Consider the following 14,964-nt stretch of genomic DNA (forward strand, 5'->3'; position numbering starts at 1 on the left):
GTGTCTTTTTTGTGTATGTGACCATGAAGGCTTGTGCCTGCAAAGGCCAGAGATGACAGTTGCTTCTGGAGCTGGAGTTATAAGACTTTGTTAGTTGCCTGATATGGAAGCTAGGACTCAAATCTGGGTCCTCTCCAAGAGTAGTAGGTGCCATCATCCCATCTCCCCAGCATCTCTCTTATGTTTTAAATGATCTTGTAAGAAGTCATCTAACTCAAACACCAGGAATGTAACACACTTATCCTACTTGGAGCTGCTCCCTTTCTTGTCCTGGGTTTCAAGGGGCCTCCTTGCACTCCATGCCTGTGTCCCTGCTGAACAACAAAAGATAATTTCATAGTCCCCTTTGTATGGATAGAGTTCATGCCAGATAAGAAAGATGGGCTTCTACATCCCTGAAAAACTTTTATTATATTCTTTAATTAAGGTTTCACAAAGCCATTCTCCAAGTGCTGCTTCTACACCTTAAAAATGGGGGAAATGATGATACTTACGGCTTTTGGTGATGCTGCTAAACAAACATATCTATTTTTAGATACTGGCATGACATACTGGGAAGTGTCCTAGATGGGTTATTTAGGACAGTGTAGTTCCCACTCAAAATTGCAGTTTCCTTAAATAAACTGAGAAATATGCTACTGAAAGCATTGTGGAGGTTAAACAGTGAAAATAGATACCAAAAGTTAAGGCCATCCTCAAAACAGTGTGTTGCTATACCAATTTGCGTATGTAAATGAATGTATATTGCATTACTGTTCTATACCTTGAAAACCATTTCATGGTGAATACATTGTATCGTCTCACTGCATTTATCAGATTAAAACTCATTGTGTTTTGTTTTTTTCTTAAAGAGAGTATGAATTTAAAATATCTTTATTAATTCTTTCAGTTATATCAATGGATTTTGAGCAGATACACTCCACCCCAGTCGTCTTAGATAGCTTCCTACCTAGTCCCCTTCCCCAAACTCATGTCCTAAAAAAAATTTTTTTTATTACACATTGGCTCCAATCTCTGCTGTTCATCTATTCCCTGGTGTGGGTTCATCCAGCATTGCAGACATTCTGGAACCTGTACCCTTAAGGAACCCTACTCTCCCTCATTCAGAAGCCTCAACTGTCCATAGTTCCTCAGTTAGAGGTAAGGACTCATGAACACCTTTCAGCTCCATGCTTGAATGTTGACTGCCTTCACACTGTGCAGGCAGCCAGAACTTCTGTGAATTCAGGAGTTCAAGGATCTTCGTATTTTAAGGAGAGATAGAATATAGATGTCTCACTTGGGGCTGAACATTCCACTGTCACATATGCCCTGATATCTTCACAGTTATAAGTTTCTGAATTAACCATCATCCATTGCACAGGGAAGCTTTTCTGATAAGTACTCAGTGCTGCATGAATTTATGGGTTGAGAGATGAATTTGGAAGACAGTTCGATAGTACATCTATTTGGCAGAATGAGACTATTAAGTTCATTTCTGGAGCCTATGAGATAAACAACCATGGTTTCTTAACCAGATTTACAGTATTACATATCTGTTCCCTCATGTGGAGCAGACTTCCAATATAATTTTTAAAAGTTGTTGGTTATCCTTGTAACCTTCATGCCACTACTGCACCATGACCATATCTTACCATATTGGATGCCCTACATATATATCTCAATTAGGTTAGCATGTGATCATAGATAGAAACAAATACAAAAGTTATCTCTCGAATGTTCCATTGTTATCTGTAACTTGACCTTCCAATATATAGAAAAAAATGACTTATTATTAGTGATACAGCAGTGTTCAAATCAGGCCTTGAACCCAATCTTCCAAATTTTAGTAAAGAAGGGATGGAAGGTAGATCAGTAAGAAAGGTGTTTGTCTTCCAAACAAGGAACTTGAATTCAATCCACAGATCAAAAGTTAAGCATGGTAAATGTGCTTTCAAAGTCTACCTCACTGGGGAAGTGGATAGAAAAGAAACCCTCGGGCTTCCTGGCTACCCAGCCTAGCTTCTTTGGTGACTTTCAGGCAGTGGAAGGTCCTATCTCAAAGAACAAGATGAATACTGTGCCTGAAGAACATTCGAGGCTGTTCTCTGGTTTCCATGTGAGTCTGAGCCCACATTTATTTACATCCTGAGTACATGTTGGGGACCACGACCGGACTGCCGGCCTAGGCACCCTGCCCTGAGCAGATTCCTGAGAAGGGCTTGACCTTTTCAAAGAAAGAACATGTCCCCGGAAGACTGTTGCCTTTTTGTCTAAGGAGGATATCTTGCAGTTTAGAGATTCACCTTATGTCCTTGGGCACTTCCCAATACTCCCCCGCCCTAAGCTTCAGTTCCTGCTTCAATTCCTGCTTCAGAGCTTTAAATGCTGTGCATTCCTCTCAATAAACAGACCTTGACAAGGACACTGCTTGGTCTTGCTCCTCCTTCTCGCCCGTTCTCCCGCAGGTATGGGTTCCCCTTGACCCCCACAAATAACTGGGTCCCCACTGGCGGGGGCAAATACATGAACATATATACATTCTTTTACACACGAATACCTACAAAACTTCCAGTAAGAGATCTACATTGCCTCAGTTAGATTCACTGGATCTGATGTCCTTTACCATTGGAAAAAAAATAAGAAAAAGGAAAGGGAAGTATTTATATTAACTTGGTCAGAAAAATGGTGGTATTTTGTAAGCACCTTAAATGTATTAGGTAATGAACCAGGTATTCCCAAAGATAAATATGACCTTGCATATACCAGTTTGACTCTGTGGCTGAAAAAGGATTCCTATACAAATGCAATAATGCATGTTCCCTACAGGAGAGTTATGCAGTCTTTAAACTCATGTAAGCATACTATTAGGAGGATAATCAACAAGATAATGTGGTAAGATGAAAAACAAGTGTACAATACTAAGTAAAATGAGGCATACCGACCTGTGTTTTCTCTGTAACTGTAATTTTGTATAAAGGACTATGGGTTTCTTGTGTGTAGAAGCAAGTCTTCATACTTAGTTCAGTATACTAGCACCTCGTCCAGGAAGCATGTGTTCAATTATGTTCTGCCGAGCTAAAGAGACAGAAGCTATGGGACCATACTCCACAGAAAGAATAAAACAGTACAGAGAGCTGACAGTGGTTCAGGCTGGGTGGTTATAGGACTTAGAGCAGCAACACATTTTCCTCCTGCTCTTAGTTTCTCCAAATCAGGGAAAGAAGAGACAATGACCTTTCTTTCTTTGGTTCTGTTAGTTCATGACAACAAAGGGTTGAAAGACTGGGGGTGATGTTTGTTAGCAGCTGTGAGTCCCCTTTCAAAGGCTACGCAGGTTCCCTCTGACTTTCTAGCTATAGAGGAAGAATTGGGAGTGGGGGATGGGCTTGCTTTACTGATCAGTTCATTCCTATCTTGAGTTACTGGGCATCAGCCTCTATTTCTCTGTCAGGAACCATAAGTGTCAATCATGCAAGGATGCAGTCAGCAGAAGAAAAGGTTGTCTGTGGAAAACAAGATGAAGCCTTCATTAAAATGGTCACAGTGACAGATAATGCATGTTTTAACATTTCTTTACCATTTATTCTCAGAAATTTTTTTTAAAGTCAAATGCAAGAAACCAGTGACAGAAGGAAAGAGTTGAATAAGAAATGTGCACACAAAACAGAGTCTGGCTACCTCCATATGCCTGTTTCTTCAAGGTGCATTCAGAATATGTAATACCATTATCTTGCTTGCTAAGTCATTTTGCCTTGCTGAGAAAATGCATCCAAAGCTTGGAAATAAAGCACGAAGTTAAAGTCTTTCATAGTGGTGAACTAACAGACTAACACAAAGTTTATTCAGTTCTCTAGGGTGGAAATTTCCAATTTAAGTACTGCTGACTTTTGGCAATAAGAGTCAGAGAGGGAAGGTCTATGAATGTTGGGAGGATTGGCAGTATTGTGACACAATGACTATCAGTAGTTCTTCTAGGTCACCATGAATAAAACTGTTCCCACTCCAAATACCCTACAATGTGGTAAAGTAGGTGCATTCTTGAGAATCCGTGATGGAGACAAAGGCCCATTGTTTGGTTTGTTATTCACAACTCATCAGTACTCAGATTTACTCCAAATCTCTTTAACTTCTAAGCTTTGTCTGGTAGAGATTTAAATGATTTCTCTGTGATGGGCAAAGTGTGCTCAAACTTCTGCTATCTTTACCCTCTTGGACATTAACCAGGATTCCCTTTCTCATAACAAACACCGTTTTACATTATTGCCAGCTAATTATATAAATTCCTGCTCCAATCGGTGTTTTTTTCAAAGTCTTTTCCCATCTTGAGTATTTTCATCAACATAGTAAATAACTGAGTATTTATGTGTCAGTCATATGTTTAATGTAAAACCCACCTCCACTTTGAAGAAACGCCATTTTGTGCAAGACAAGATGCTAAACTCTAATTCCAGGGAGAAAATCGTAGAGTCCTCCTGAGCTAGCATCCTATGACGACCCCACCCCTCTTAGCAATAGCCAGTCAGACTACAATAGCAATGTCAAGGTACATACATATAGATAATGAAGACATCCTGTAGAAAATAGGTAACTTGGCCATCCTGCTTTGTCAGGTGGATTTGCCTCTGTGTTTGGTTCCTGTAGATTACGCCAGAAATGCAGATTTTAAAGTATTAACTTGCTGACTGTATAGAAATTCCCCAAACTTGCTGTAACTATAATAAATACCCTACACCCCGGGACTTGGGGCTCTCACTCTGACCCTCTGCTGATGAAGACAGGGATGGTGAGGGACCTTGGTCACAAGCTCTTAATAAAGACCTGTATGTGTTTGCATCAGAATTGGCTCTTTGGTGGTCTTTTGGGTGGTCCCTGCAACCTGAGAATAACCTTTAAGATGCATTTAAATACTCTTTTGATAACATTATGTTTACATATAAAAGAAAACTGAATGCTATGTTTTTCTCAGATAAACTGTTTCTATAATGCACAGAGAACTAAGTGCTTCAACATCGGTGTGTTTTCAGAAGATGAGTAATGAGAATCACATGTTATACAAAGGAAGATGATGTCTCTAAATGCCTTTCAATGAAGATATAAAAATGTTTTTCTTCATACATTCCTTTGTACACACACACATATACTTGTGTGTGTGTGTGTGTGTGTGTGTGTGTGTGTGTGTGTAAGAAATAGTTCAGATGAACTTTATTTCAGTGAGGAAAACAAACTAGAAAATGTACATGAACTCTACATCTGAAAAAAGCCAATCGCCATGGAGGATCCCTACCCAGGCAGACAAAGGCACCATGAATTCTTCCTTAGGCAGTGACAGCATGGCCACAGTCTGATCCCTGAGTGTTAGCAGGCCCAGCAATTATATTTTGGAAATTCTATGATCCAAAAACCGGAAAATAAAAGAAAATGGCCCTTTCTAGTCATTCCAGGTTTTCTAACAAATGGCTTTTTATTCATTTTGAATCCTCTTCAAAAAAAAAAAAAAAAGAGAGAGAGAGAAAGGGGTCTTGGTTCAGGTGAACTGTTTGGCTGAGAATCTGCAGTTGAGTTTATTTTTTATTTCTTGGGCATTTATTCCCTACTTCACTTTACGTATAATAAATGAGTCTAGTTTTCCATTTCTACTGTTAGAAGTTTACATTTGGAACAAAAACTTAAATTATCTAAGAAACAGCAGAAGTTTAAAGCAACACACACACACACACACACACACACACACACACAAGATGAGAGGCAAAAGCTTTGGAATACTGTGGCAGACAAAATATTTAAAGTAGAACCCTGCTTAAAATTGCTTGACCTTGAGGTGTCTTCTCAAAGAACTGTTAACAGCAAAACCCTCCAGGAAGTGTCTCAAAGGTAAACCAGAAAGAGGAGAAGAGACTGTGGGTTAGGGTATTGTCATTCAAATACTGGTCCTCTCATTAACTGGATGTGACATTTTGAATGGGCAAGCCTGCTAAAATACAATTTCATCATTTCATACCTCTAGTAAGTGAAACCCTTAGAGGCTTTTCTCTTCCATGTGTAAAGATTGGCTCCTCTGACATACACTAGTCTCCTCTCCTACATACTTACTTCCCATAATGCAGTGCAACACTAATTTATTTCCAATGATTTCATGTCTGCTGGCTTTGCCGTTTTAGCAAAACTAAAAGATTATTGAGGATCACTTCAAATCTTTCTAGGTAAATTAAAGAGAAGTTTACTCAATGATGGCCAAGTAACGCTAAATAACTGGGGGCGTCACACATCGATAGCTGGCTTGCTTTTAGTTGTTAATAGAAATCCAGAGTTTCATTTTAAATTAACAAGCACACATAAAACAGTTTTCTTAAACATGAAATGTTGTTTTAATTCATTTTACTTTATGGAAAATTTGTTTAATAGAAATGTGATATCTTCTCTCCTGAGAGACACAGCCAGAATACAGCAAACACAGGCGAATGCCAGCAGCAATCCACTCAACTGAGAATGGGAGCCCCGTTGAAGGAATCAGAGAAAGGACTGGAAGAGCTTGAAGGGGCTCGAGACCCCATATGTACAACAATGCCAACCAACCAGAACTTCCAGGGACTAAGCCACTACCTAAAGACTATACATGGACTGACCCTGGGCTCCAACCTCATAGGTAGCAATGAATATACTAGTAAGAGCACCAGTGGAAGGGGAAGTCCTTGGTTCTGCTAAGTGAAAGGGATTGTTGGGGGAGGGCAGTAATGGGGGGAGGATGGGGAGGGGAAACCCCCATATAGAAGGGGTTAGGAGGATGTTGGCCAGGAAACCAGGAAGGGGAATAACAATTGAAATGTAAATAAGAAATACTTAAGTTAATAAAGATAAAAATAAAGAAATGTGATATCCGAAAGATAGTGCCCAACTTCCGAATTCATGTGTTAAAATGAATGAAGAGTTGGTGAGTGCCTTTGTACAGAAAGCCCTCAGTCATACAGGGAGGTCTTGTGAGTGAGGTTAGTTTCTTAGGAAAGGCCCAAAGTGGGCCACAGCACAGTGGCTATCTGTGAATGAGGAGACAGCTCTTGTCTACCCCTGCCTCTGCCATTGTGCTATTCTGCTTCGGCGCTTGGGAGAAATGAATACCTACTATTTAAAGCTGCCCAGTTTATAGAAAGTTTGCTGCAGCTAAACAGGACCAAGCAAAGAACATGGTGGCTTGCAAATGCTCTTACATTTATGTACTTAAGCTATTACCTAGAATCTACCAAATTCACAAGGGAATTAAAATAGTCCAGAAGCAAAATGTCTAATACCAAGAGCTACATAAAATTTAAAACTTTCTTCTTAATTCACACTATACTGTACTCCTTAGAATGCCATGCTGCGTTCCTCCGTGGAGGTAACAGCACTGAGGAGACTCTCTTTCCTAACTCTTTAGAAAAAAAGAACACTCAAGACAGAATTGCCTTAAGTATCAGGACCCAAGAAAATGGGGTTTTATCATTTATTAATTTTACATATTTTTAAAATTAACCTACCTTAAGTGGAACAAAGAATTGTCATTTATAAATTCAAAGGATATTACATATATGAAAGTCAATTAAAGAAATATAGACCCAATCTTCATTGAGAATGAATTTCATATTTCTCTAAATAAGCCTATCAAAAACCCCGCGGCCAGGAGCTATATGATATAAACGTGGTATAGCTTGCCTTCCCGGCTTCATTTTCCATGCCAGTGGGCCAGGCCTTCAGAATCTTGGCTAAGAACATTAAACACAACTGTAAAATAATTCCTATGGAGTAAAAAGTAAAAATAGAATCACAGCAAAAATTAACCTGCAGCAGCCCAGAGACAGACATTAGATATGAACCGCTCAGTAAGCATGATCGAATGTCTCACCAGCAAGAGTACATACATGATCAAGTATTTAATGATGCAGGCTTTGTTTAACCTACTCAGAGCCTTTGTTTTTCTTGATCCGTTCACATGGGTAATCTGAAAAAATTTCAATCACTTACACAGAAAAGGAGACTTCTGGGAGATCTTTAACTAGGTTTTTCTTAAAACAAACAAACAAACATGACCTTACAGGCAAACATGTGAGTGGAGTGGATTTTGGGAAAGAGAGTTGACGGATGCACAGATATGCAATAAAGTCCCAGGATGTTTTGCATATCTGCCTGCGTGTGTGTAATTCACCAAGGAATTATCCCAGGACTGTGGACAAACTCACTGTCCCAGTAAAAGTACAGGAGGAGAAGCGGCTGACATAGTATTACAGGAAGAGAACCCTTGACAGAGTGCCATCCACAGCAGAAGCAGAGGAAGAGGGACATGCTCAATGTGAAGGTCTGAAGAGAGGTGGAGGACAGGACTCAAATCTTCCAAGATGAAGAAGTTTGTGTTTTACAAAAACTATTGGGTAGGTGAAGGATATGTGTAGAGGCCTGAGGTCAGCATCCATTGTTTTTACTAAGGAGCTGTCCATCTTGTTTCTTGAAACAAATCTCTCACTACCTGTCAATTTAGGCTGGGCTGGCTGGCCAGTGAGTCCTGGGTATCTGCTGGTCTTTGGCACCCCAGCTACAGGATTATAGGTGTGCACTGTAATGCTTAGCTTCTACGCGTGTGCTGGGGATTCAAACTTGGATCCTTGTGCTCTCTTGCAAGCACTTTACCAACTAAGCCATAGCTTTAGGCCCTGCAAAATGCTTTTCACATGTCATTAACAGCGTCCTTCAATGCTACTGGTTCTAATCTGGTTAGAGAAATAAACCATTATATTGGAACATGGACTGTGTTCATTTCTTATGTGTATGTCAGTGTGGTAGCACGAGGTTGAAGGTTTTTGATGGCTTCTTTCCTGGAGGACCTGTTCAAACATCAAAGGCATCCCGTTGACAATAGAGCCATTCTTGCAGCCACTGAAACCAAGTATGGGTCGCCTTCCTGTTCTGTACCAGGTCTCACCCAAGCTTGATTTCATGGGCCACAAGAGCACATCTGGGAGGCTAAACAGAATCAGCCGAAGAGAGAAGAAAAAAGCATGAAAGGACCCAGTAAAATCACCCCCCAAAATAGCATTTTATATGTAAGTTGGTTAAACGAAATAGGTCATAGGAAGACAATTCTTGTACAATTCAGATTATCTGCACTGTTTCCAAATTAATGTGTGTAATGGGTAAACATTTAATAGCTCTTTCTAAATTTATTTAGTATGTATTACTTCACCACCTGTTTTTTTCTATCCTTTGGAATATTCTGTGTGGTCTCATCCAATTCATTCTATAGCAACATTCTAGACTTAAACATATAAGTTTCTCAAAAATTAAATCTTATTTTAAAAGCTTGTATTTCCATTAAAAACTAACAAAGAGAAAAGATAAAAGAATACAATCTAAGCTATGTTATTGATATGTAAGTCCACTGAACTCTCTGGCAGTGCCTAAAATTTTATGTTTGAAAACGCAGAGCTTTTGAAAACATATACTATGTAATTTTAAGAAGTCCTATATACTTTGTAATAACTCAATTTGGGATGTTAGAAATGGGGATCAAGAAACAGAAACTAGGAAATGACAGCATCCACACAGGTGAAACATCTAAAATGGGCAACATACAATTATAGCTCATGTCAGAATTCTAATAAAAATGAGTCATAAAATCAAAGCTTAACAGAACTGACAGATAACAGTAATGGGTCCTACTCTAGACCCTTTAGAGATGGCCATGACCATTTAAAGATGGCAAAACAGAATTAGCTGGCCATCCTTTCAGTCTGCATTTGAAAATACAACATGAGGACTTAGGAAAACTAGTGACACAGGCAGCTTTACCTTGCCCAAGGTTCCTACCTCTCTGTATCTTGGAAATTGAATTAACAGCCTAGGACATTAACAGTGGCTCATGAAACCTCCTTGCTCCATGTCCCCTCTTCTCCTATTTGATTTTATTTTTATCTATCTTTTTGCTCAGCTACAATATTTTACTACATAGCCCAGGGTAGCCTTGAACGGATGATCCTCCTGCCTCAGCCTTCTAAGTACTGGGACAATTTGCACACACTATCATGCATGGTGTCTTACTATTGATATGCACACAGCCATCTACCCTTCAACTCATGTTGCAACTTGCTTTTTGACTTTTGACGGCTAGCTCTGAGCTTCAGGGCTCTGTAAATTCTCTGCCATACTTCCCCAGTTTTGCTCCTGTGGCTTCCTGAAATAGAAAACTCTGTTCTGCCTTGGTCCCCCCCCCCATCTTCCCTCCCACCATTGCTTCCTAACTCTTCCCAGAAGCTCATACTCTGATCTGCCCACTACCTGGAAAGATAGAACCTTGGACAATAATTTGTAGTTTTACCAGGTCACTGAATGGACCAAACATTTCACTATGCTGTAATTCCCAAGTAGCTCTGCACCAACATTAATTCCATTGTAGAAAGTTGTGTCAGCATGGCATTTTCTGGAAGGACAGGGACTGCTCAACAGCTCTTCTGGGAAAACAACACTAAGACATTTTATGGAATAGAAGAGAACGGCAGGAGATACAGAACATGGAAACCAGTTTTCCATACAGATCAGTAATACAATGTCTACTTGAAAAGAGGGTGAGGGTTATGCAGAGGCCATGAGTAAGGGAAGGTTTTGGGACCCCACAAGTTCAAACTCATCGGAACACAAACAGGAAATGATTGGCACAGAGAGCTGGAGAAGTTTTCTTTGTGGCTTCTGGAGACACAGCCAAACACTATGAATATGGTGACAGGAATTTATAGTGTTTGCTTGGGCAGTACAGATAGATATGGTGGCCCACTGGGAAGCTGTGGCAATTCTTAGAAGAAGCCAATCAAGTGCATTAAATCTGATTGTGTCCATGAAGGGATCAAAGTGCACTGTGTCATGGGACATGAGCGGTACCTGGTGGAGGAGGAGGGGTTGGGGTGACCACTTGGGTTCCCAGCTTGTTGGATCAAGGTGCCAAATGCTACATAGTTACAAAAAAGTGGAAAGCATAAAGAGATTTCAAGGAGGTAGCAAAAAACACACTCAATTTTACTGGGTGAATTTTAAAGAGTACACTGGAGTATCCTAAATTTTAGCGATATAAAAATAGTTGACAGCCTTTTCTCCCTATCCCCCCAATCCCTCTCGCTCTCCCTCTCCTCCCTCACACACACAACCACACTCAGAGTCAAATAACTTTAAAGTCAGTTCTTCCTCCATCAAAATGGAGAACAAAGGTAAAGGATTAAATTATTTTAAGAAGGAGTCCATCAGGTTTCATATCGGCTGTCCAGAATCAGATTTTCATAACAGGAACCATTTGATGGTTTTCAAAAAATATTCTTTTATTAAATCTTGTTTTTTTTTTTTTTAAAAAAAACTCAAATTGTCATGAGTGCAGAAGTCAGTTCATTGTTCTGTTTCCTTGAACGCAAGAGTAGCAAGGCAACTTTTAGGTAGGACAGGTACCAAAAAAAACCAATGCTGGTCACCTACTTCACTTTATACCAAAGATTTATGTAAGAACGCCTCTCCTCATATATATATATACCCTAGTAATGTCTTCTGGCAATGAAGTAGAGAAAGAAACTTACAAAGTTCATTCATTTATACATTCTAGAAATTGGAGCCTCCTTTTTCTCCTGTTCACTCATTACTCTATGAATCAATCACATTTTGTTCAGAACAAGAATGTGTGTGTGTGTGTGTGTGTGTGTGTGTGTGTGTGTGTGTGTGTACATACGCGTGTGCATGTGCATCTGTTTGCATGCTCATGTGTGGAGGTCAGAGGATAATTTGTGACAGTTCTCTTTCACCATGCAAGTCCTCGGGCTGGAATTCAGGTCTGCAGCAGCAGCAGCAGCAGCAGTAGCAGCAGCAGCAGCAGCAGCAGCAGCAGCAGCAGCAGCAGCAGCAGCAGCAGCAGTAGCAGCAACCAGTGAGCACCTATACAGGCTATGCCTCTCACTGCCTAACTTCAGTCTAACTCCTGATAAAGACCTGTGTGGACACAGTCACCCGCTTAGGCTCTAGTCCCAGTCCTCCTTGCTGTTTGTGTCTGCTCAGTTTAGATGAAGACAACCCCATCCGATCCTCAACTTTGCTTTAGATTCCTAAATTATTTCCCCAAATGTTTTATCTAGCCCTTCTGAGGAGCAGGTGGCCACCACACATATATAGTTTCCATATACTCCCTCCACCTTGCTAAGGTCACACGGGGAGCTGTGACCATGTGAAATGTAACCAGTTACACACTCTATTAAACATACTACTCAACTCACCTCAAAGGACAGCAAATCCTTTAGTAAAAAAAATGTGGCTGTTGTGGCAAAATACTCTAGATTTAACTTCAGGATCAAAGGAATAATTTTATTTTATTTTTCAATCCTATATGTTTTCCAGAGGTGAGAATTTTTATCTTAATATTGATTTGTGTCGAAGCAATCTCGATATGCAGAGATGATGCCATTAAAACATTCTGAAGGCTCCCCTGAAATAAATCAACTCCTGTCCCTAACTGCAAACAGTTCACGCCAGCTTAAAGCTTAATGGTTATGCTTAATTTGACACATTAGTTGTGTGCTTCAGATAAGATACTTTGCTACTGTCCTGCCCACAATCAATTCTTCACCAAAACGAAATCAAGTATTTACATGAAAGTGTTGAACCATCACTATGGTATCTTTACATTTTAAAAATTCATTATTTACTTATTTAAAGGTGTCTTAATTAGTTAATTGATGTGTGAACAATACATGAGTAAATACACAGTATTGTACAACTTCATGTGTGCCACTTGTGTACAGAAGTCTATTGAGCCCTCATAGGACATCAGATCTTCTGGGACTAGAGTTACAAGTAGTTGTGAGTGACCACGCAGTGCTGGTGCTGGGAACTGTACCCAGGTCCTCTGAATGAATAAGTTCACTTACTCTCTCTGTTATCTCCCCATCCCCATGATGTTCTTTTTAACTAGGTACTAAGGAGGGTCAAAAAATGATTGACCTTTTTTATTTTAGTTCTTTATAAGTAGGTACTGTTTTGCCAGTTATAAAACATTCTCTTGAAAAAGGAGTTTTTCTGTAATATGCAAGGTTATATTAGCAACAAGATACGATTCCATATTTATATCCATACCATGTTACTCCAGAGCCTTGTACATTACCAGCTCTAGAGGGTAATGGCTCTCTCTTAGATCAAGTCATGCAATTGGAAAATATTCTGTCCATTATCAGATGTATGTTTCTAACTCCAAGGGGTAGAATATACTTGAAGTAGAGAAATTAGGGGTAGAATGACTGTAAGGAGGTGTCACAGACCCTCAGTCTTTTGACAATCCTTCTTGATTTTCAAACAATGTACTTTCAATTTTAGCTATGAGTAACTTAATGTTATTGAAAAGTACAATACAAACCAGAAACCTAATTATAGATTTTCTTCTTTTAAATGAAAAATATAAATGCATTTAAATGAAGTTTCCTATAGCATTATTTTATATGTAGCCATTTCCCTAACAATGATGTTATGACTTACATTAGCTCAATAATGTGTTGCCAGTGCTCTTTTGTTCTCCACAGATGTTCTCTTTTATTTTTCTTAATAAGAAGCCCTGTCCAGATTGTGTCAATTCTTTTGCCTATCAAAATCAAAGAGGAAAGTTATAGTTTCTCTACCTTCGAGAAACTTTCCTTTACCACAGGTACAAATATTTCAACCCCTTCCTCCAAATCTCCAACCCTTTCACAGTGAAATCCATGTCACACATTAAACTTTGCAGGAGAACTTTCCAGGCCACAGATCCCCAGTAACTCTGAAAGAACTACAGTTGAGTATGGGGAGCACTTGAGATTCAGTGGATTTGTCAGCATCTTAGGTGTCACATAGCACACCCAAGGTGAAGTGCACACCCCTAAAACATCACTTCATTATTTTGTCATCAAATTTCATGGCTTGTTTTACTAAATCATAGACTGAATCCTTCTCTTTCACAACCACATAGGACCACACATCAAATTAACCTGTTTCTCCGTATCTTCCTATGAGATGATTTATATAATATCTTGGTATAGCCTATGTTCTAAAAGAATTGTATTGTATGCCTTTTGTATCCAATTTACATATTTCAAATAAAGTGGGGTAAGTAACAAGAGAGTCAAATATCCATTATATGTTCCTTCAAATATTTAAGTATTTTTCCAATCCCATTTTCTATGTTTTTCCTTTAATCCCTGCTATTATCTACATTTAGTAATTATTGACTTAAAAATGAATACAAAAGACTAAGACCCTTTACTGTCACAGCTGGAATCAAATTGAGATGCCCATGTGCACCAGACACACACATTATATCATCTCCTCAGGGGTGGCGCCGTCCCACAGCCTCGTCCTTTGCAGCCTAACGTAATGAGAGATGGAGCCTATTTCTCCAGTCTTCCTAAATGGGCTGTTCTTGTGGTCAATTTCACCAAGAACATCTGTGAGAAGTAGTAAGGTATTTCTTCTCGAGACCTGCTGGGACCTGCAGACTGTATTTTTACCCTCCTGGCATGTTTTCACCATCATTTGATGAGACCTAATCTAACCTATTGGAAAATGAGATATAGGGTAGAAACGAATCCGAGCACCACAGCAAACAAGCACACTTAACTGACATCCTTTTGGACTACCCAGACCTATCTGAGCAGTCACATGTCTGTTTCTCCTGGAAGGTATCCAGACAGCAGCAGCAGCAGCAGCAGCAGCAGCAGCAGCAGCAGCAGCAGCAGCAGCAGCAGCAGCAGCAGCAAGAATCAAAAGGCCTGTCAACAGAGAAAAGCCCTGGTACAGAACAGTGCTAAGTATGAATGGCTTCTCCATGAAGCAAGCACATTTTTGTGTGCTTCATCATATACAAAGAGATGATGATGCAATCGGAGATTAGTGTCATATTCAAAAGGCTGGCTGATTGCTGTGCTGGCCGTGGTCTCTTGTATGCAGTTGGTATGAATCAAATGTTTGAAGTGT

The 14,964-nt window shown here is 39.6% G+C and overlaps 1 protein-coding gene and 1 non-coding gene across 12 annotated transcripts in view; both read right to left on the reverse strand.

The window, feature by feature from the left end:
* Egfem1 (EGF-like and EMI domain containing 1) overlaps positions 1-14,964 on the reverse strand; it is a 651,262-nt gene that overhangs the window by 307,066 nt on the left and 329,232 nt on the right.
* Mir551b (microRNA 551b) lies at positions 8,860-8,957 on the reverse strand. Its single transcript, NR_032312.1, has one exon. It is a non-coding gene; the product is annotated as a microRNA 551b (primary transcript).

Source organism: Rattus norvegicus, chromosome 2 (genome assembly GCF_036323735.1).
Source record: "Rattus norvegicus strain BN/NHsdMcwi chromosome 2, GRCr8, whole genome shotgun sequence".
NCBI lineage: Eukaryota > Metazoa > Chordata > Mammalia > Rodentia > Muridae > Rattus > Rattus norvegicus.